Raw genomic sequence first — 24,597 nt, 5'->3', positions numbered from 1 at the left:
AAGGAAAAAGGCTTAATAATGAACTCCACAAAGCATGATCACATTGTTGTCACTTGTATTATATCTCCAAAATGATGAATTACAGACTCTGTAACAAAGCTTAGGACTCAAAGAAGAAGTCTCAAAAACTCTAACATAAAATCAGAACTCCTCAAAAAATGAGTTACAAAACTCATTAAGTACCAAACCCAACACCTTGGGTCGAATGCAAAAATAAAGTCTGGAAATGAGGGCTTAGAAACTTCCAAAAATAAAGTTTCATAACTCATTTGACTCCACTAACTCATAACTACCCCCATGACTCATCGAAACTACCCCAAAAACGCTCCAACAAGTCATAAAGGCCTACAAACTGACTTGGCAAACTCAAATCTGAACCAAAAAGCCTATATTCCCTCTAGATGTTCCCAATTGATTTTCTGAATTAAAGACCATTATATAAGGATATAATCGCTCTATTCTTTTACATGACAAATAGAAAAAAAACATTAAATGATTTACAAGGATATCATTTAAATGCTTTTCCTTTACAATATTATATTCATGTAAAAGAAAATAATGAAAATAATACCTCTTTTGTGCATTTTAACAAGAAAATAATATTCAACGATTTATTGGTATCATTTAATATTATTATTTTTATATTTACAATATGCACAAAAAAATATGCTCATCACAAACCTCCTAAGGCATTACATAAACTAATCTCCCCCTCCCCCCTTCACAATAAAATAAAAGTTTGAAAAGGGATTAAAACTTGAAAACAAGATTTGCAGATTTCAAACTTTATAGACAATAGGAAAGGGCATGAGGGAAAGACTTGAAAACCCTAAAGCATCTTTTCATTTTCCAAATTTACTAATTGTGTTGTTGGTGAAGCATCTGGAAGAATCAAGGGTTTCGACCCTTCTGCACGCCACCATGAGATATACTGGTTTTCTTTAAATAATTTATTGGCTTTACCAAGTTGTCGAGCCACTGCTTGGAGGTATGGTTCTGCTGTAGTTGAAGCCATTGTTTTATACATGATTTTGCTTGCTTGGGCCACCATGACTTTGCTTATTGTTACACTTAACGGTTGTTCTTCTTTATCCTTGTATTTGCTATTTGCTCACATGTGACCATGATAACTTCTTATATCTACTGCATATATATTTGTGATGTTTTTTTTCTTTTTAGAAAGAATTTGTAAGTCGTATCTTTCTAAAAACTCAAATGGGGTTTATTACTTGACTGCCATGTATTTTACTAGGTACTTTGCTTGAATCCGCCATGGGCTTTGCTGGAAGCAATTTACTCTAGGTTTTTTGTATCTTATTTGTTGCCATGAATATAGGTTGGAGCTTCCTCATCATGCTCAATTTTTCCTAGCACGAGTTGTGAATACATGCTAGTGATTTTAACAAAAACATATTATAATTTCCTGGAAGCTTTTTTTGTTGATGGCACTTCCATATGGGTTTTACTAGTTTTTTGTTGTGGCATTGGAGTAAGGTATTTCTCCATCTCACCTCATATAATCTCACATTTAAGCTCAAGAAATACTCATTTCAATAGCTCCACAAAAAGAGGACTTAGTCGTCACCCTAGGAGAAATGCATGTCACCCATACTCAGATTCGCACCATCTACAAATACAGGAAAGTATATTTTTTATCCCTTGCTGAGATTTTTTATGTCACAATTTCCACCATTTTCTTTACCTGGAATAGTTTTTTGCAGCCTCAACTAAAATTATGTCCCATTCTGATATGCCCGATTTTTGCAATCCAAGGAGAGCGTCATCTGCTTTTGGTAAATTTGCAAGAGGTTAGGTGTGAAGAACGTTGCATAACTTGATTGATTTTGTATTAGATTTTTCTAGGGTTTCCTCCTTTCCATTCCATATGTCAAGTAATTTTTTCAATGATGTTGTCCCAATGTGGCCAAGATGAGTTAAACTTGGGAACCGAACACCTGGAATATGTGGAGACTTTGCATATATTCCATCAAAGTGCCAAATAGCTTTAGTTGTAGATGGAAAGTGATCAGTTAGGAAACCACCAATTTTCTCTATCAAAGCTCCCTGTATACCCCATTCATCCCAAGGAAGAGGTCCCAAATTGCAAATTTTAACAAGAAGCAGATCCCTGGGCTTTAATTTGAGAAGGCACAAAGTAAATCAGGAATACACTGGAAGTATTCTTTGTCACAGCAGAAATTAAATTAACATGCAAATATTTTTCCCGCCAACCAAGAATTCAAGTTGTCATGTTGCTAGGTAATAATCACCTAAGTAGTAAACATAATCCTTGAGGCTTGTCCTGCTTGTGAAATATCTTGTTTCAGCAAGCATTTTCACTATCTACATATAGGATAATCCTTAACTTTGAGAAAACTTGTCTACACAACCTCTAAAAACTTCTAGTCTTTTCACTTTGCTCTATTCTAATGATCTATTTATGCAAGAAACACATAATCGAATCCAAGCTCAACACTCAGCAAAAATACTTGGACTACAGAATGACCAAAAGGATCAATTTGCCATCCAGCTCATGGAATTTTTGTTAAATTGTTTCTTGATAGAATGATATTCATGGGTTGTCTATAATACACTATTACTTCATTGTGCATACACCAACCACCATTTATTCAAGCTGGTCTTTTACTTGTATCTACTTGTGCATGTATTTGCGAGTTCAAATTCTTTAAATGTTTCAGCTTCCTTTCTAGCTACAAGGTACTTTTGGTTTCATATTGTAACCAGTACTCAATATCATTATAATCAAACCAAAACATTTGCCTGTGTACTCGATGATCACTTCCAAATATTCATCTATTGAGTCATGTAAATAGTAAACCAGGCTTTCTACATGTCAAAACTCAGTCTCAAGAGAAGTATCTTTATCATATTTTGGATTAATTCAGCTTCATGTTTTCCACTGGAGATTTTTATTTGTGTGGCTTCTATCTCCATTTCATATCCATTGATCAACTGTGTATAACGAACTATATCTAGTCAAAACCCAACATCCTGTAGCTGGTTAAACACTTTGGATATTATAATGAAATCTTTTTTTTTTTTTTTTGGTCATTCATTAGAATGTAAATTGTGATAGTACACATAAGATTTCCCTAATTAAATTCATGAATGTTGAGAACTTGATCAGATTTTTCGGCTTTGGATTTCACATCCCTTTGAATTGTTCTACCTTTCAGACTTATAGCATCAAATGTTTTGTATGATGTCCTTTCCCTTGGTGCTCTGTTTTATTTTTATTTCTTTTAACGACTCACTCTCTTCTTGAAATGGTCTCTCATGAGGTTCGAGCATGGGCTCGTGATGCTCATAACTATTTTCCTGTGATCTGCATCTGAGCACTTAGAGTACTATTACTATTTTTTTGTACGTATTCAGAATACGAAATATATAGCATGTGTGAGTACGTAGTTGGTAATCAGTCATTGCTTAGATCCTTTCGAGATCTAACTCCATTTTATTTTCTCATGCAGGAGAGCGAAGAACCAGGAGCTTATCAGATCGAGAGTTGGACCAGGGGAAACAAGGCGACCATAGAGAACACCTAACCAGTCAAAGTCTGAAAGGCAATGACTGGTTATCTCTATCTTTCTCCCATATGTTTTATTTTTCTTGTTCTTAATACATATGAAAGACAATAATTGTACTCATGATTTGTGAGATATTTTCATTTCCAGTACTTTTCTATTCATTTCATACTTTGTAAATATGAAAATTGTACATATTAGTGATGATTTATACAATGAACATTATATATCTCTTTTGCTCATGATTTTTTGTATGATTATAAAATGATGGAATGTAAATGGATAGAAAATGAATGTTTTCCTTCTGCAATGTTACTTGGAGTAAAATTTTGGTAACAGGTAGTTTTCTTTATGGATATTAATACCTATCAGTGTCATGCCTCTGAAGTTCAAGCCATGGCCTTTCGTGGTATGGTAAAACCTAAGAGATAGAATCGCTTACTCGGGCCCATAGACAACATGAGTAGGATTTCCCTCAATAGGGTTTTGGGTGAAGGTGTCTTCAACTATGATTATTCATGCCACACCAATAGTGACATCCTTGGGACATGGATTGGATGCCTAGCTAGGACTAAAGTAGAGAGGTCTTTTGAGCTTGCAATTGTTCCTAGGTGCCCCACTTTGGTCATCTGAGACAATATTCTCTTCTTCTCAGAATGGCCCAGAATGGAAGCTAGCATGCAATTTTTTCTATGATAGAGAGGCATAAAAGAGGATCCTGTGACAAAGTGACTTTTGTCTTACCTTCAGGCCTTTTATGCTTATATTCATCCAAATGTGGATTTCTCTTACCTAGATGTTGTCGAATTCTTCCTTCCTAATTTTGACAAGTCCAGCAAAATTAGAAATGCCTATGAGTTTCCCCTGGTTCTCAAGCAAAAACCATCAAGAAAGCTTTAGAAATCATCATGGTCTTTGGTAAGAAGGCACCTGTAAGTAGGGTGGCTCATACTCCCTCTCATAAAAAGACTTTTGGGTGTGGCCCTAGATGTTTAATTATCAGGTTATATATTGGTTAGGCTTACTACATTTTCCCTAAGTAGTACTAATTAGATTATACATATGATTAGGGCATCTTCTACACTCAGCAAATTATGGCTATCTTACTTATGCAAAAATATAGTTTATGATAATACTTTTCTTTCTATACTCTAAGTATGAAATTTTTTATTGATGTGGGGTTTTGGGCTTGGTCTCTATGAATGGGAATTCTTTTGTGGCTGCATTTGGATATTTGAATCGGTCCTCAAAACATATGAGGATTTATTGCTCAAATTAGTAAATCTTCAAGAGATTTAATTTTTTTTGTTCTCATTCTATCAAAGTAGATTGCAAATGATTTATCTCAAAAGGCCATAATACACGGTTTAACTTTGCATTTGCATTTTCATCAATCACCTTGAATTCTTAACCTTAAGCATTAAAACACTCTTAGGGATCCAAAGGTTCATATGGGTTTTTTTCAAAATTCTAAGTACTCTAAAACATTTTGGCCCAAAATAGTAATTGGCTTCAAACCAATTTACCAATTCCATCTTAATAATCATTAAAGAAAATTACTTGATAACAAAAGATCAAAGAAAATCCAAATCGGGATAATCCTCAAAGTAAGCCAATATTCATAACAAATATATTAGTATAAAGAAGAAAATTATAATTAACCCTTTGGCTTAATATTGAATTGATACTTAACTAACAATTAAGACTAGATGGAACACAATTATATGAATATATCGTCCAATATGGTAATGGCAACTACCATTACGACTCTGATCAGAACCCTCCAAAGTTTATCATCGAAATTTCTTTTTTCCTTGATTTTTCTCACTAACTCGTGCTTCTTAACCCCTTTGGATGTTAGAATTTTTTGTAGCAAATCTGTTCTCTTCCTTTGGCTAGTTTCTTGCTCCTCCTTGTTGATTGTTCTTTATTTCTTGTGCTCGATGCTTCCTTCCTCTTGGATGTTTCTCTCTATTTAGTTTTTTCATCTGAGTATTATTATAATTATTTAAACTTGTATTTACACTGGAGTATGCCCTTTTTATATTTTGTATTATATAGGACTTCGGTCCTAGGCAAGACTAGAGGTTTTCTTACACCATTCTTTCCTACCAGTGCCCATTTGAACAGAGAACTCTATAATCTCTTTTGTTTATCTAATATAATATAAGGCTTCGATTGTTTACCAATAAAAAAAAAAAAAAATTAATTTGTATTTATTAATATAAAGTAATTCTTAATTATATAAGTGTATTTTATACTAATTATCATAATTATTGCTATATTTAATTATTATATAACTATTATAATTATTTATGTATGTATGTTTTTGTGTAATTTAATCCTAATTTTATTTTTGGTTTGACACTCATTTTTCATGTGTAGAAATCATTATTGTTAGAATGTTGTTTAATTAAACTTTTTATTGTACTAATATATAAACAAGAGACACAAAGCGTCAAGGTTCTTGCCTAAAGACAAAGTGCTAGAGGTAAATGGAGAATTCAAGATAGAAAAAATTGTGAAGAATTAGAGACTAGGAGAGGAAGAGATAAAAATAAAGAAATGGGTAAAGATTTAGAAGCAAGAGGAGCAATTTGAAAAATTATTTATTTAAGTAATTGGAATAATTATGTAGTTTGTAATTTTCTTATAAAACTACAATCATAAAATGATTTATTGAAATATCTATAAATACTTTATAATTATTTTTAATTATAAAAATAAATAATCTTATAAAATTATTTTTTATATAATAAACCTTTGAATTAATGTTTTTTTTTGTGATATGGAGCCTAATCAAACTCGAAGGTTTATTCGATTTAGTTTCCCCCTAGATTATTTTTATGGGAATTTGGGGGCAATGCCCCTTGTGAAGTCCTGGGGCAGTGCCCTAGGTGTGCTCCCTGTCATAGTATAGGGTGGGGTTGAGTGACAACGCCCTTGTGGGGTTTTGGGGAGCAATGCCCCCAAAGCTAAAAATGACTACTATTGTAAAAGGTGTCAGCTGCTATTTTCTCATTGGATGACTTATTCTAGCCCTAATTTTGTAAGTGAAAAAAAACTTGTATAAAATGGCTTAGGGTTAGGGATTTCATAATAAATGATGATATTATAGCTTCTTATGGTAGTATTGAGCTGTAAGGGATTGTGGATTGTAATCACTAGATAATACCAATAGTGGACTTGTTGTTGGTGGACATAGCCAAGGGATTAGGTAAACCACATTAAATCTTTGTGTCTTGTGTTCTCTTCTATGCAATTTGTTTTTTCTTCTATTGGTTATATTTGCATGTAATTATTATTTTAGTCTGTGGTTAATCCTAACAAGTGGTATCAGAGTGAGGTAACATCATTTTTTTTATAGCTATCTTCTGTGAGCATGTCTCATGGTTGAGTGGGAGCGATGGAAAATGAAGTTAAGTTGAAGGTTGATAAGTTTAATGAGAAAAAATTTTAGTTATGGAAGATGCAAATGGAGGATTATCTTTATCAGAAGGATCTATGGTGATCATAACAAGAAAAAATCAAGAAACTGACCACTATGACATATGAGGTTTGGGAAATTCTGGATTGAAAAGCACTTGGAAGTATTTGTTTATGCCTAGCACTATCGGTGACGTTTAATATTACAAAAGAAAAGACGGCCAAAGAGTTGATGCAAACCCTAGCAAAACTATATTTCTCATAAAGCATTTATTTAATATGAATATGACAAAAAGCAGATCTATTGCAGATCATTTAAATGAGTTTAATGCACTTATTAGTCAGTTATCTTCTATAAATGTTAATTTTGATGAAGAAATTATGGCTCTCTTGATTTTTTATTCTTTGCCTGAAAGTTGGAATGGCTTGGTCCTAGTTGTGAGTAATTTTGTTTCTAGGCTTAATACCCTAAAATTTGATGATGTGATTGGTGTTATTTTGAGTGAGAAAACTTGTAGAAAAAGCTCAGGTGGATCTACATCAAGAAGTGTTTTGAATGCACAAATCAAAGGTGGAATGATTGAGAGAGGAAACAATTCTAGAAATCATGAAAAATCAAGAAGAAAATCAAAGGGGAAGAGGTCTCAATCAAGAGGACCAAAAGATTGTTGGTACTGTGGAAAACCAAGACACAAGAAGAAAGATTGTTGGACTCGAAAGAACAATGAAGGAGATAAACAAGAAGGGAACAAGGAGGAAAATGTGGTAAGTAATAAATTCAAAGAAGATGATTTTCTTCTTTCTTTAGAAAGTGTTGATGATTCATGGGTTTTAGATTTAGGGGCTTCATTTCATGCTACTCCCCATAGAGGTTATTTCCTAGATTATGGCCAAGGGGATTTTGGGTTGTTTATTTGGGGGTAATGAACCTTGTTAGATTGTTGGAAAGGGAAAAATTAAAATTAAGTTGCAAAATGGGTATCATTGGCTACTGCAAGAGGTAGAACATGTTCCAAGGCTTAGTAGAATTTAATTTTAGCAAAGCAATTGGGTGATGATGGTTGCATAGTTACTTTTAATGACAAAAATTGGAAGGTTTCAAAAGGTTCCTTTGTAGTAGCAAAAGGTTCCTTTGTAGGCACCTTATATCTTTGTATAGATCATATTGTTCCTTCTACTTTAATTGTTTTAGAGAAAAATGAATGTTTACGAATGGTTGTTGTAGTTGAGTAGAGAGAACAAATAGTTGATGTAGATTTTGATACAATGCTATGGCGGAACAAACTTGGGCACATGGGTGAGAAGGGTATGAAATTACTTCATTCAAAGAATTTTTTTGTTAAAAATGCTTTAGAATAACTGAGAGGGGGGGTGAATCAATTAGTCAAGGTCCAAATGTCCTAATAAAACTTTTTCTCCAAGTAAAGTGAGCCCATTAATCTATTCATTCATCCAAGCTTAAACTTTCCTACTTAGTAAGTTACTAAAAATCATCATATAAGAATAACACATGAAAGATCAACACATAACATAGTGATTTAGGTGGAAACCCAATTTGGAAAAAAATACCAGTAATATGCTACTCAATTCTCACTCTTTTGAAGTGATGTCTTATGAAAGGCTTGCCCTATTAAAGGCTACAACACACTGTTAAATGTGACCTGGTTATAGGATTTAATCACCCTATTAGAAGTGGGTTTGGTTAGAGGACTTTAGAACATTCACTTAGAATGCCACCCTGTTAAAGGATTTACAAATGACTATTAAACCAACCTAAGTTCATAGGATTTTACCCTAACTAATACAATTCTTAGAAAGTAACAATAAGGGCTTTTGACCTGATACAACTCACAACTTAACTTGTAAATTTTAGATCTCAGTTTAGCTCACAACATTGCCTAGCTTTCAGTCTTTGCAGCTCTCATAGTTTGTCCTCCTTTCAAGCTTTGTCTCCTTGAGTCTTCATGATCAATGTACCAATGTAATCTCCTATATGACCACTTATTGAAGTAGAGTCTTTATGCTCTGTTCTTTCTTCTCAATGCCTTCTCCTTGACATCCTTCAACAACTTCACAACTTGGCACCCCAACAACTCTAGCTTCTTAGCCTATGACTCCTTAAATAGAAGTTTGGAATCCTCTTCCTTGCTTGAATCTTCCCACTTTTGATTTCAATTCGAATGGATTAGGTAGGATTCAATGAATCTATGCCATATCTTGTTCCTTCTACAAAATCATGAAGAATCCTCCTAAATTCATTCAAAAATGGTTTATTTAAAATTCTTTGCCACTAGCTCATCATCCTTATCCTCCACCTGGTTTACAAAATTCAATGTAACAAATTTGTTGGCTCAGATTTGGAAAATCTTTGACTTTTCAAATAATGTAGTAGCTCGGCACTATTGAAATTTTGGTGCTCAGCACATATTGTGTTACTTGGCACCAACTATGTTTTACTGATGCTCGACACCTACTGTGGATTCGCTCGGCATCAACTAAATTTTATTGATGCTCGACACCTGTTACTTTGCTTGGCACCTAAACTTGTTGGGCTCCTTCTATATTACTCGGCACACACTAGAATTTACTTTTCCTCGACACTAACCGATAATCTGCTCGGCATGAACTAGCTTTCTCTACACCCACTAATGAACTTAGTCAAGCTTTGCAGATAGTTTTGTTACAACTTATTCCTCTAGAGTTTTTAAGTGTGGCCAACCTTTGTATCTTCCAATGTATTATCAATACATCACTTTATCATTGTCTTAACTAATCCTTGTACTTCATTACAAAACCAAAACTCAACCTTTCTCTTAGGTGCTTTTGTTACATCTTGTTGATTGAATCCTCTTCATCAATCAACTAAATGATAGTACTTGGATCTTATAAGCAAATGTCATTCTAGAAAATGGCAAGTTTGACATTAGTGACAAAACAATGATTGAAAACATTCTTTTATCAACAATCTCCCTCTTTGCAAACAATCTCACTATTTGGTAGTAATCTTTTTCAATCAGATTTCCAACAATCTCCCTCTTTGGCATTGATGGCAAACCAAACTGATCAACTAAGTTATCAGAATGCTAACTAAGTTAAAATAGTAAATCAAATGCCAAAATAAAATCTTTATTCAAAACTATTCATTTTATCAGCAACTTTGAATTTCTTATGACTCCCTCTGAATTCTGTAACTCCCTCTTTTGTTGATAAACTGTCTTCTCCTCTTTGTTTTTATCTCCTTCTAATTGATTCTTGTTTTCACTATTTTCTCCCTCTAAGTTGCTATTTCATTTTTCTTTCCTTTCTTACATTCAATTTCTATATTACTCCTTCTTTTCTATAGCTTACCACTTTGATCAATTTTGCTCTTCTTCAACTACTATTTCTCCTTCTTACATTTTATTCCTTTAAAAATGTCATTTCTCCCTTTGCACATCATTTCTTCTTCTGTATACATTGATCAGTTTACGTTATTCTGGTATCAAATACTTCTCCCTTTGTCTATTTAATTCTATACATTTGATCAGTTTTTGTTATTTCTCTCTGTTTGACAACAATGCCAAAGACATATTATTCTAACATCTTGTCATACAGGTGTAGCATATGCAGAAACTCCAATTTCTCCCTCTATCACCTTGCTTGTGACTTGTTTAAAATTTCAGTACTTTGATTACTTCAGGCAAAAACCTAAAGTAAATATCCTTTACATCAATTTGTAACATTTCAACAATCAACTCATTTGATGTAGGGCAGTTTTGTTGTTGCTCAAATAGACTTGGATAGGGGTATCACCCCTAATTTACCTCTAAGATACTCAAATGCATCTTTAGGTAGTGCTTTTGTGAAGATGTTAGCAATTTGTTCCTTTAAACTGACATATTCCATCCTCATTTGCTTGTCTTCCACCAATTCTCTTACATAGTGATACTTAATTGCAATATGCTTTATTTTGGCATGCATCACAGGATTCTTTGATATGTTGATGGCACTTTTGTTATCACAATAGAGTATCATAGGTTCAATCACTTCTTCCTTTATTCCTTGCAACAAATGTTTGATCCATATAATATGGTGCAATTGATGGCAGCAACAACATACTTAGCTTCTGTTGTGGACTGTGAGGTACAACTTTTCTTTTTACTAATCCAAGTGACTAATCTTTTACCTAAGAAAAGTTCTCCTCCACTGGTACTTTTTTTGTCATCTCTAGTACCTCCCCAATTTGCATCAGTGTAGGCTTTCAACTCAAACTTTTCACTCTTCTTATAGTATAAGCCAAAGTCATATGTTCCTTTTAGGTACCTTAACATTCTCTTTACTACCATAAGATGATTTTCTCTTGGGTCTACAAAAAATCTTGTCACTATTCCAACAGCTAATGCAATGTCTGGTCTACTATGCACAACATACTACAACTTTCCAATCATTGATCTATACATTGTCTGATTTACTTCAGCTGACTCATCATTCTTGGATAACTTATGTCCTATTACCATTGGTGTACTGACTAGTTTTGAATCTTCTAAGCTAAATGTATTGAGTACCTCCTTGATATATTTTGATTGGGTCACAAATATTTTAATGGCCCAGCAAGGGATCCAAAAGAAATAACCTAAAGTTTCACTAAGTTTGATAGCATTTTTTTTTTTAAACATGAAAGATACACCACTCACATCAAACACATAATAGCGAAAGCAATAACATACATAACAGGTTGCATTCCTTAAAGATCCCATGACGTTGAATCACATTTAAATCTAATCTAAAACTAAGTCCATCAATTACCACATCCATATGAAAGAATAATGAAAAGTCCAATGTCCATTTAATATACATTTTTTATGAATGCCTTTTGGCAAATTAATTCGAAATGCTCATTCATCCACTGTACAAGTCACAAGGTATGAAAGGCTTAAAAGAATATACATATGTAAAGATAGATATACATCATACTCTTCAGATCCATGATACACGGGCAATAAAATAAATGAAATCATCCACCATACATAATAAATCCATACATCAAAAGATGTAACGTCCATCATAACATGATACAACATCAAAATATAACCATCTATCATAATGATCCATAAATAGAATGAAAGTATATGCCAACAAGAATGCTCCAGCCATGGTGACCACGGACAGATCTCAATGGTAAGAGTGAAAAAGCACTACCACCCGACCGCGTCGAACCTAAATGGTCCACTCCCACTGCGCTGAGGAGATAGTTTCAAGTCCCAAACAAGATATCAAATCACATGACACAAGAACTCTCTAAGTCCAGGAAATCCTAAAAGTAAACTAACTCAAAGGTTCCAACACATAGATCGACATCTAGACCTAGAGGCACACAAAGACATATAGGTATCTACTATGTAAGTGGGAAAGTGTCATCACACAAATCATGTTCAGAGTTACTCGAACAATCTCCTAGGACTCTTGGGTCCCTAATGATCCCTACGGCCACTAGAATCCTCTCGCACTGACAAGGCATACTACGGAATGCAAGGTCATAACCAAGTTTTCTCTCTACTCCCATCCTAGTCTATATTAGCACTCGAGGCATGGGCGAGAACATACAATTATCTCTTATTAGGTTCATTTAAGTCAGTATTAAGTGTAAAGTTATCACTTATTAAACAACTTACAATGGGTTACCCCTAGGACCACTTAAGATCCCTGGCCCCCATTGCAAGCTACTTCCCGACACTACATAAAGATAACCTACCCTAAGCTCATGAAATCACAAATTACATAATCATAGCAAAATCACCTCGATCCTATACAAGTGACTGGGAAGCATCATAAAGATAATCATAGAAAATCACATCAATTCTCTATGAGCAACTGGAAAGCAACAAGATAAATCACAATATCCATCGGTTCTCAACAAGCAACCGAAAAGTAATCCAACAATATTGATCAATGACTCAGACTAGTTAATCAGGTATCTCATAGCATACATTCTGCTATTATGTGTTTGATGTGAGTGGTGTATCTTTCATGTTTCAAAAAAAAAATGTTATCAAACTTAGTGAAACTTTAGGTTATTTCTTTTGGATCCCTTAGCAGGGCATTATAAATATGTCATGCTTCAGTTGATGTACTTGCAATCCAACAAAGAATTTGATTTCTCCAAACATTGACATCTCAGACTCGTGTTTCATTTGATCAGCAAAATCTTTATGAAGGGCATCTTTACCTCCAAATATTATATCATCAACAAAGATTTCAAATATTAAAATATCTTTACCTTTTACTACCTTGATATACAGATTGTTGTTGTCATCTTTTCTCTCAAATCCTATTTTCACAAGGTATTTGTCCAGTCTCTCATACCATGCTCTTAGTGCTTGCTTCAAACCATTGAGTGCTTTATGTAGTTTGCAGACCATATCCTTGTTGTTGTCATCAACAAATCCCTCTGGTTGTTCTATGTAGACTTCCTCTTCCAGTATACCATTCAGAAAAGTAGACTTTACATCCATTTGGTAGACTTTAAAACCTTTGTAAGTAGCATATGCAAGTAGTGTTCTTACTCCTTCCATCCTTGCAACAGGAGAAAATGCTTCCCCATAATCCAGTTCTTCTTTTTGTGCATAACCTTTGCAGACCAGTCTAGTCTTATTTCTTGTAATCTTACCATTCTCATCTAGCTTGTTTCTAAATACCCATTTGGTACCAATCACATTATTATCATCTGATCTTGGAACTAAGGTCCAGGTTTTGTTCTTCTCTATTTGATCTATTTCTTCTTCCATAGCTTTATGCTAATTATCATCTTGTAGTGCATCTTTCACTATTTTGGGCTCAATCTTGCTCAGTAGGCATGATTCATTTCTTAGTCAATTCCTTGTCATTTGTCTAGCTTCCTTGTCACTAATGATTTGATCTGCAGGGTGATGTCTTCTCACATACTTGGATAGTCTTGGTTCTGTCCTTCTTTCTATGTTTGACCCCTCAGCTTCAGAGTCACTATGCACATCTCTTTTTGGTATTTCATCATCTCTCTCATGTGTACTGATTTCAGAATCAAAATGTGCATTACCTTCATTCTGTAAGTTGACTTCTAAATGCAGCCTGACATTCACTAGTTGTGACTCGGCTGATACAGAAACTTGTTGTTGATTCCTAACTTGATTGGTAGCTTGTTCTTTAGTAGGAATTCCTTCATAGAAGTATACAAAAGATCTATAATCTTTTGGTTTCTTAGATTCATCAACTTAGACTTCTGCATGCTCATCAAAATTTACATTTACACTCTCCACAATCTTGTTAGTGTTGGTATTCAAACACTTATATGCTTTGCTTCTAGTAGAGTATCCAAGGAATATGCCTTCATCACTCTTTGCATCAAATTTGTCATTTTTAATATCTTTAAGAATATAGCACTTACAACCAAACACTTTGAAATGTTTGACATTAGGTGAGTGACCATACCATAGTTCAAAAGGTGTTGCATTTGTACCTTTCTTGACTTGAACTCAATTCAGGGTGTAAACAGTAGTACTTATAGCTTCTCTTTAGTACTTTAGAGCAACATTTTTCTCCATCATTAATGTTCTGGCACAACCTACCACTAATATATTCTATCTCTTTGCAATGCCATTTTGTGGAGGAGTTCTAGATGTTGATGTTTGTCTCTTGATTCCTTTGTCATTGCAATATGTCTCAAATTCTTTTGATGTAAACTCTCCTCCTCTATCTGATCTCAGGCACTTTAGACTCTTTCCAATTTCTTTCTCAACCCTAACCAAATACCACTTAAACATTTGAAATGCATTAGATTTCTATTTTAAGAACATGGTAGTCATCATCCTGGAGTAGTCATCCACAAACAACATTATGTCTTTGTCCCCTTGGTAGCTTTGTACTTATATTGGACCACATAAGTCTGTATGGACTAACTCTAGTACTTCTTTGGAAGTATAGGTTTTTCTTTCAAAACTTGACTTGGTCATCTTTCCTAGCTGACATTGTTTGCACATTGTATTTTTAAGTTTCTTCAGCTTAGGCAAACCTCTAACTTTCTTCATTTTGCTAATGCTAATTAGATTATCAAAGTTGACATAGCCTTTTATGCCATAGCCATACATCATCAAGTTTTACAATAAGACAAGTTGCATCTTCCATATCTAGGTAAGACAGATTACTCCTAGTTTGGTCTCCTTTTCTCATCAGATTTCCATTAGTGTCATAGATTTTGGTAGACTTGTTTTCAAATTCTACTTTGCAACCGATATTGCCTAATTGTGACACACTTAGCAAATTGCAATTCAATCCTTCAACATAATATGCATTATCACATGAAATTTTCTCTGTAAGTTTAATAGAACCTTTTCCTTTGATTAGACATGGAGCATCATTTCAAAATCTAACACTATTTCGTCATACTGAGTAAAGGAAATAAACTTACTTTTGTCTCCTATCATGTGATGTGAGCATCCACTATCTATGATCTACTTATCACTTTTGTTCACATAGGTTACTAGTGTTGTCGCCTCATCTTCATCTAATTCACCCTTCATGGCTACATAGACTACTTCATCATCATTTTCATCAGAATCCTCTTCAACAATGTAGCATTTTTTGCCTTTGTCCTTGTAATCTCTACTATCATCTTCTCTTTTGTTCTTGTTCTTTTTTCCTTCTATGTAGTTCTTCTTCTGTGTGCATCTTGCAGCAATATCTCCTACTTCATTACAGTTAAAACAAATAATAGGAAGCTTACCTTTGAATTTACCTTTGCCTTTGTGAAATCTTCTAGCTAGTAGTCCTTCCAATTGTTCCACATCTTCTTCATCTATGTAGTTGTCACTAGATGCATATTTTACCTTTTTCTTCTTCTTCTTCTTTGGTCTCACCTCTTCAATGTCTTCCAATGATATCTTGGCCTTGAAAGGAGATTCAAGATTCTCAAGTCTGTAATTATCAAAGTTGGACAATGCAAATGCAATGAGTCTTCCTACTATACCTTCAAAAGTTAGTGTGTTTCTTGGTACACACATCTTAATTCTTGTATAGTTGAAACTCTAATAGCATAGATGGGGAGCAGATTTCTTAAGAATTTTCTATTAATTCTTAAGAATTTTCTATTAATAGTGTCATCTTCTAAATGACCACCCAAACTTCTTATTACACTTACTAGTTCTTTCATTCTGGAGGTATATTGAGCAGCATTCTCACCTTCTTCCATTTTCATGTCATCAAAATTTCCTCTAAGAATTTCTCTTTTTCCTCTTTGAACATTCTAATCTCCTCCATAAATATCAGTCAAGTATTTCCATGTCTTGAATGTAGAGTCACATCCCTTGATGTCATCAAATTCAGTATAGTTAAAGTCAGAGGCAATCTCCAGCATTGCCTTCATATCTTCTCCAGTGGGTACAGCTAGATCAACATGTTCTACTTTAATTGAGATTTGTGCATGGTCACTTATTGATCCAAGGTGTAGCTTCATCAACCTTTTCCATGTAGTGAAGTTATCTCTACTGAGCTTGGGGACTTCTCTCTTGGACATCTTGATCTTCCTGCTTCTAGTACTTTTAAACCAAATCAACAAATGGCTCTGATACCAATGGTTAGAAATACTTTAGAATAACTGAGAGAGGGGTTGGATTAGTTGTTCAAGGTCCAAATATCCTAATAAAACTTTTTATCCAAGTAAAGTGAGCCCATTAAACTATTCATTCATCCAAGCTTAAACTTTCCTACTTAGCAAGTTACCAAAAAATCATCATGTAAGAATAACACATGAAAAATCAACACATAACACAGTGATTTATGTGGAAACCCAATTTGGGAAAAACCACCAGTAACATACTACTCAATTATCACTCTTCTGAAGTGATGCCTTGTTAAAGGCCTGCCCTATTAAAGGCTATAACACACTATTAAATGTGACCTAGTTAAAGGATTTAACCACACTATTAGAAGTGGGTCTAGTTAGAGGACTTTAGAACATTCACTTGGATTGCCACCCTATTAAAGGATTTACAAATGGTTATTAAACCAACCTAAGTCCATAGGATTTTACCCTAACTGATACAATTCTTAGAGAGTAACAATAAGGGGTTTTGACCTGATATAACTCACAACTTAACTTGCAAATTTCATATCTCAGTTTAATTCACAACATTGTCTAGCTTTCAATCTCTACAGCTTTGACAGCTTGTCCTCCTTTCAAGCTTTGTCTCCTTAAGTCTTCATGCTCGATGTACTAGTGCAATCTCATATATGACCACTTATTGAAGTAGAGTCTTTGTGCTATGTTCTTCCTTCTCAATGCCTTCTCCTTGACATTCTTCAACAACTTCACAACTTGGCACCCCAGCAACTCTAGCTTCTTGGCCTGTGACTCCTTAAATAGAAGTCTGGAATCCTCTTTCCCACTTGAATCTTCCCACTTTTAATTTTAAATCAAATGGATTAGGTAGGATTCAATGAATCTACCCCATATCTTGTTCCTTCAACAAACATCATGAAGAATCATCCTAAATTTGCTCAAAAATGGTTTACCTAAAATTATGTGTCACTAACTCATCATCCTTATCCTCTACCTAGTTCACAAAATTCAAGGTAACAAATTTGTCGGCTCAGATCTGGCAAATTTTTGACTTTTCAAATAATGCAGCAGCTCAGCACTATTGAAATTCTAGTGCTAGGCACATACTATGTTACTTGACACCAACTATATTTTATTGATGCTCGGCACCTACTGTGGATTCGCGTGGCATCAACTAAATTTTACTAATGCTTAGCACCTATTACTTTGCTTGACATTTGAACTTGTTGGGCTCCTTCTGTATTACTCAACACACACTAGATTTTACTTTTGCTTAGCACTAACTAAAAATTTGCTCGGCATGAACTAGCTTGCTCGGCACCCACTAATGAACTTAGTCAAGCTTTGCAGACAGCTTTGTTCCAACTTATTCCTCCAGAGTTTCTAAGTGAGGCCAACCTCTGTATCTTTAAGTGTATTATAAATACATCTCTTTATCATTTTCCTAACTGATCCTTGTACTTCATTACAAACACATAACTGAACCTTTCCCTTAGGTGCTTTGTTACATCTTGTTGAATAAATCCTTTTCATCAATCAACTAAGTGATAGTACTTGGATCTTATAAGAAATTGCCATTCCAACAAATGGCAGGTTTGACATCAGTGACAAAACAATGATTGAAAACATTCTTTTATCAACAATCTCCCTCTTTGCAAATAATCTCACTCTTTGGTAGTAATCTTTTTCAATCAGATTTTCAATAGTTTTACCATGTTTGAAATGTGTCGATGTGAATTTCTATGAAAGTTGTGTGTATGGAAAATAAAAGAGAGTGAGTTTTTTGAAGAGTGGGAAAGAAAAGAAAATTGAGAAATTAGAGCTTGTGCATACAAATGTATAGGGACCAAGTCAGGTATCTTCCCTTGGTGGCTCTTATGATTATGTTACATTTATTGATGATGCAACTAAAAAAGTATGAGTTTATTTCTTTAGACAAAAATCTAATGTATTTCAAAATTTTAAGAAATGGAAATGCTTGATTGAAAATGAAACTGGTAAAAGATTAAAATGTCTTAAATTTGATAATGGTGGTGAGTATTGTAGTTATGAATTTGAAAATTATTTCTCCACTAATAGTATTCACAGACGAAAAATTGCTCCAAGGACTCCACGGGAGAATGGAATAGTTGAACACATGAACATGACAATAATGGAGTGTGCAAGGAGCATGAGGTTACATGTTAGGCTACCCTTAAACATGTAGGTGGAGGTTGTTAATACTATTGTATATTTGATTAATATAGGTCCCTCTACTCCTTTGGGTTGTGGTATTACAAAGGAAGCATGGACTAGTAAGAATGTGAGTCATTCTTTTCTCAAAACCTTTGGTTATGAAACTTTTGCACATATAGATTCTGAAAATAGAACCAAGCTAGAAGCTAAGTCAAAGAAATGTATATTTGTTAGATATGACATTTGTTAGGATTAAACCACTAACAAAAATAACAATTACATACAAATATAACCAATAACAGAAAATAATAGATCATATAGAAAAGAACACAAGGCACCAAGATTTAACGTAGTTCACCCAATCCATGGGCTATGTCCACTAAACAACAAGTTCGATATTATTACAATCCAGTGATTACAACTTGATTACAATCTGTAATCCCTTATAGCTCAATACTGTCGCAAGAAAAAATTTTCACATCACCACTTAATGAAAATACCTAACCCTAAGCCCTTTTATACAAAATAATAATCTCCCACTTGGGGACTGATCAGACTCCACACTAGACAACAATCTCCCACTTGGAGATTGATCCTGTAGCAATATCGCTACCACATGGGGCTCCCACTAGATCAAACCACCCTGGACTATGTTGTTCTTTTATTCAGGTTCAATCTAGAAGACCAACTAAAGCTGAAGAGGAGTTTAGCTTCTCCCTTGTCACTACCTTTGTAAATATATCTGCTGGATTTTCATTTGTATGTATCTTGTCCATCTTTAACTTTCCATCCTCCAAAATTGACCGAATGAAATGGTACTGCAACTATATGTGTTTGGTTTTTAAATGTAGAGTTGAATTCTTTGCAAGATGAATGACACTCTGACTATCTATGAACAAATAATTATCCTTTTGAGGATGTCATAATTCTTCCAAGAAGAACTGAAGCCATATCATCTCCTTGGCTACCTCTATAGTAGCAACATACTCTGTCTCTATAGTGGATAAAGCATTAACCTTTTGTAACCTAGAAACTCAACTCACGACTACCCCACCAATAGTAAAGACGTAACCTGTAGTACTCTTCCTGGTATCAATATCCTTTGCCAAATCTGAGTCAACATAGCCCTATAAATCAGTAGCAGAGCCCCCAAAGTGTACACACTTATTGGATGTTCCTCTCAAATACCTGAGAATCTATTTGACTGTATTCCAATGCTCAATTCCTAGATGACTCATATACCTACTAATGACTCTCATTGCATGTGCAATATCTAGCCTAGTGCATACCATAGCATACATCAAGCTTCCTACAACTGAAGCATAGGGTACCTTGGACATCTTATCCTCCTCTTCTTGTGTCTTGGGACACATCTCCTTAGTCAACTTCAAATGACCAGGTAAAGGTGTGCTGACAGCTTTAGCATTCTCCATAGAGAAATGTTGCAACACCTTCTCAACATAATCATCCTAAGATAATATCAATGTCCTATTCTTCCTATCTCTACAAATATTCATACCAAGGATTTGTTTTGCTACCCTCAAATCTTTCATAGAAAATGCATGTGCTAACTAGCGTTTCAACCCCTTATTATGATCCATGATAGACCTAGCTACAAGCATATCATCGACATATAAATATAAAATAATGTAGTTATCATCATCCAACCTCTTAAAATAAACACAATAATCTGAATGACACCTATTGTATACATGCTCATGCATAAAACTATCAAATTTTAGATACCATTGTCGAGGTGCTTGCTTCAAGCCATATAAACTTTTCTTTAATTTGCACACTAAGTTCTCCTTACCTTTTGACCTCAAATCTCTGTGGTTGAACCATATATATCTTTTCATCCAAATCACCATGAAGGAAGGTTGTTTTAACATCAAGTTGCTCTAAATGAAAATCTTTAGTAGCCACAAAACTTATAGAAGTCATTTTAACAATAGGAGAAAATATCTCATCAAAACTGATTCCTTTTTTCTGTGCAAATCCTTTTACAACTAACCTGACTTAAATCTTTTCTTACCTCCATCCTCTTCTTTCAACTCATAAATCCACTTATTTTTTAAAGCTCTTTTACCTGTAGGCAACTTGCATAAATCTCATATCTTATTCTTCAGCAAAGAGTCCATTTCGTCTTTCATTGCAGGCTCCCACTAAATCTTTGTATCCACCTACACTGCTTCATCATAACATTCAGATCCACCAACATTAGTAAGTAAAATTGAATACAAAGAGGGAGAAAATCTTTTTGGAGGTCTAACGTGCATTGTCGACCATCTAACATTCACTGGTGTGGGGTATTTGTTGTTGCAGTTGATGCACATCATGATAAATGCTTGAAACATCATCTTTTGGAGTATCATCCAACACTACATAATCATCTTCTTTCTTCTCATGTTGCTACAACATATCTTTGTACAACACTTTCTCATTAAATATGGCATCCTTGCTTCTTACAATTTTTTGATTTGCAAAATTCCAAGGCCTATAACCAAATTTATTAATGTCATATCCAAAAAATACACATTTCTTTGACTTAGCTTCCAACTTGGTTCTATTTTCAAAATCTATGTGAGCAAATGCTTCACAACCGAAGGTTTTGAGAAAAGAATAACTCACCTTCTTACTCGTTCATGCTTCCTCTAAAATACTACAACACGAAGGAGTAGAGGGACCTCTATTAATCAAATATATAGTAGTATTGACAACCTCCACCCACATTTATAAGGGCAACCTAGCAATCAACCTCATGCTCCTTGCACACTCCATTATAGTCACATTCATGCATTCAGCCACTTCATTTTCCTATGGAGTCCTTGGAACAGTTTTTTGTCTACGAATACCATTAGTGGAGCAATAATCTTCAAATTCATGACTGCAATACTCACCACCATTATCATATTTGAGACATTTTAATTTCTTACCAGTCTCGTTTTTAACCAATCATTTCCATTTCTTAAAAGTTTGAAATGCATCAGATTTTTGTCTAAGGAAATAAACTCATACCTTTCTTATTGCATCGTCAATAAATGTAACATAATAATGAGAGTCTCCAAGGGAAGATACCTGAGCCAATCCTCATACATCAGTATGCACAAGCTCTAATTTCTCCTTTTTGTTTTCCTTCCCAGTCTTCACAAAACTTACTCTCTTTTGTTTTCCATACACACAACTTTCACAGAAATCCATATTAACACATTTCAGACCTGGTAAAACATTCTTTGAATGAAATAATTTCATACCTTTCTCACTCATGTGCCCAAGTCGGTTGTGCCATAGCACTATATTAAAATTTCAAGCAACTATTTGTTCTCCCTGCTCAACTACAATAATTGTTCTTGAATATTCATTTTTCTTTGAAATAATTAAAGTAGAAGAAACAATATGACCTGTACAAAGATATAAGGTGTTTGTTTTCACACCTTTTGCTACTACAAGGGCACCTTTTGAAACCTTCCAATTTTATCATTAAAAGTAACTACACAACCCTCATCACCGAGTTGCCCTGCTAAAATTAAATTCCTACTCAGCCTTGGAACATGTCTAACCTCATGTAGTAGTCAATGATTCTCATTCTACAACTTAATCTTAACTTTTCCCTTTCTAACAATCTGATAGGGTTCATTATCCCCCAAATAAACAAGCCAAAAATCCCCTTGGACATAATCAATAAAATAGCCTCTATGAGGTGTAGCATGAAATGAAGCACTAGAATCTAAAACCCATGAATCATCAACACTTTCTAAAGACAAAAGCAATGCATCCTCTTCAAATTTGTTACTTACCACATTTGCCTCATTGTCTCCATCTGGTTTATCTCCTTCATTTTTCTTTTGATTCCAACAATTTTTTTTTTATGCCCTAGTTTCCCATAGTACCAGTAGTTGTTTGGTCCTCTTGATTGAGACCTCCTCCCCTTTGACTTTCCTCTTTATTTCCCACGATTGTTGGAATTATTTCCTCTCTCAATTGTTCTACCTCAACTTTGTGCGTTCAGAGCACTTCCTGATGTAGATCCTCCTAAGGATTTTCTACGAGTTTTATCACTCAAAATAACACTAATCACATCATCATATTTTAAGGTACTAGATCCAAGAATAGAATTACTCATAGCCATTACCAATCTATTCTAGCTTTCAAGCAAAGAACACAAAATCAAGAGAGCCCTAATTTCTTCATCAAAATTGATACCCACAGAAGATAACTGGCTAGTAATAGTATTAAACTCATTTAAATGATCCACAACAAATCCACCTTCTATCATTTTTATATTAAATAAATGCTTTATGAGAAATACCTTGTTTGAAGTAGAGGGCTTTTCATACAGTGTCACTAGGGTTTTCATCAACTCTTCTGTTGTCTTTGCTTCTGTAATATTAAATGCCATTGATGGTGCCAAGCATAATCAAATGCTTCCAAGTTTCTTTTTATCTAAAAGATCTCATTAATTATTTGACATAGATCCTTGATTCTTGGTTTTGCCTTCCAATGACTTCCATAAATCCTTCTGATAAAGATAGTCTTCCATTTGCATCTTCCATAACTAAAAGTTCTGCCCATTATACCTGTCAACCCTCAGCTTATCCTCATTTGCCATCGCTTCCACTTGACTGTGAGACTTCCACTCAACCGTGAGACTTTCCTACAAAGGCTACCTAAAATAATAACCTCGCTCTGATACCACTTGTTAGGATTAACTCACAGATAGAAATAACAATCACATGCAAATATAACTAATAACAAAAAATAATAGATCACACATAAAAGAACACAAGGCACCAAGATTTAGCATAGTTCACCCAATCCCTAGGCTACATCCACCAAATAACAAGTTTGATATTATTACCATCCAGTGATTACAACCTAATTACAATCTGTAATCTCTTATAGCTCAATACTGCTACAAGAACCAATTTTCACATCACCACTTAATGAAAATACCTAACCCAAAGAATTTATGATGTATAGTACTTTCCTAATTAGTCACCATAAACTAACAACATTGATGAATTTGGTTATAGGCTTTGGGATTTTGAATATCATAAAATTGCAAGATGCGTAAATTTCATATTTAATGAGAAAGTGTTGTACAAAGATATGTTGTAGCAGCATGAGAAGTTTAAGAAAATGATTATGTAGTGTTAGATGATACTCAAAATGATGATGTTCTAGTAGTTCGTCATACTCCACAACAACAAACACCACACACCCCAGTGAATGTTAGATAATCAATAAGGCCAAGTAGACCTTTGGATAGATTTTCTCCTTCTTTGTATTATTTTTTATTAACAGATGTTGGTGAACCTAAATGTTATGATGAAGCTATGTGTATGGATAAAAAGATTCAGTGAGAGTCAACAATAACATAAAAAATGGACTCCTTGCTGAAAAATAAGACTTGGAATTTATGCAAGTAGTCTGTTGGTAAAAGGGATTTACAAAATAAATGGGTTTACAGGCTGAAAGAAGAGGATGGTAGTAATTAAGGATTTAAGACTAGGCTAGTGGTAAAAGGATTTGCATAGGAAAAAAGACATTCATTTTGATGAGATATTTTCTTTTGTTGTTAAAATGATTTCTATTCATATTGTTTTAAGTATTGTGGCTAGTGAAGATTTGTATTTGGAGCAGCTTGATGTTGAAATAATATGTATTCATGGTGATTTGGATGAAGAGATATATATGGCACACCCACAGGGATTTAAGGTCAAAGGTAAGGAGAACTTAGTGTTCAGATTGAAAAAAAAGTTTGTATGACTTGAAGCAAGAACTTCGACAATGGTATCTTAAATTTGACAGTTTTATGCATGAGCATGGTTACACTTGGTGTCATTCTTGTTGGAGTTGATGAAATCCAACTCCAAAGATTCC

At 34.2% G+C, this 24,597-nt stretch overlaps 1 pseudogene; it reads right to left on the bottom strand.

The window, feature by feature from the left end:
- Positions 1–24,597, bottom strand: part of LOC149568824 (putative formamidase C869.04) — an 82,138-nt pseudogene that overhangs the window by 8,424 nt on the left and 49,117 nt on the right.

Source organism: Cupressus sempervirens, chromosome 3 (genome assembly GCF_028749045.1).
Source record: "Cupressus sempervirens isolate cs-2001-9-10 chromosome 3, ASM2874904v1, whole genome shotgun sequence".
Lineage (NCBI taxonomy): Eukaryota > Viridiplantae > Streptophyta > Pinopsida > Cupressales > Cupressaceae > Cupressus > Cupressus sempervirens.
This window is presented reverse-complemented; position numbering and strand designations above follow the sequence as displayed.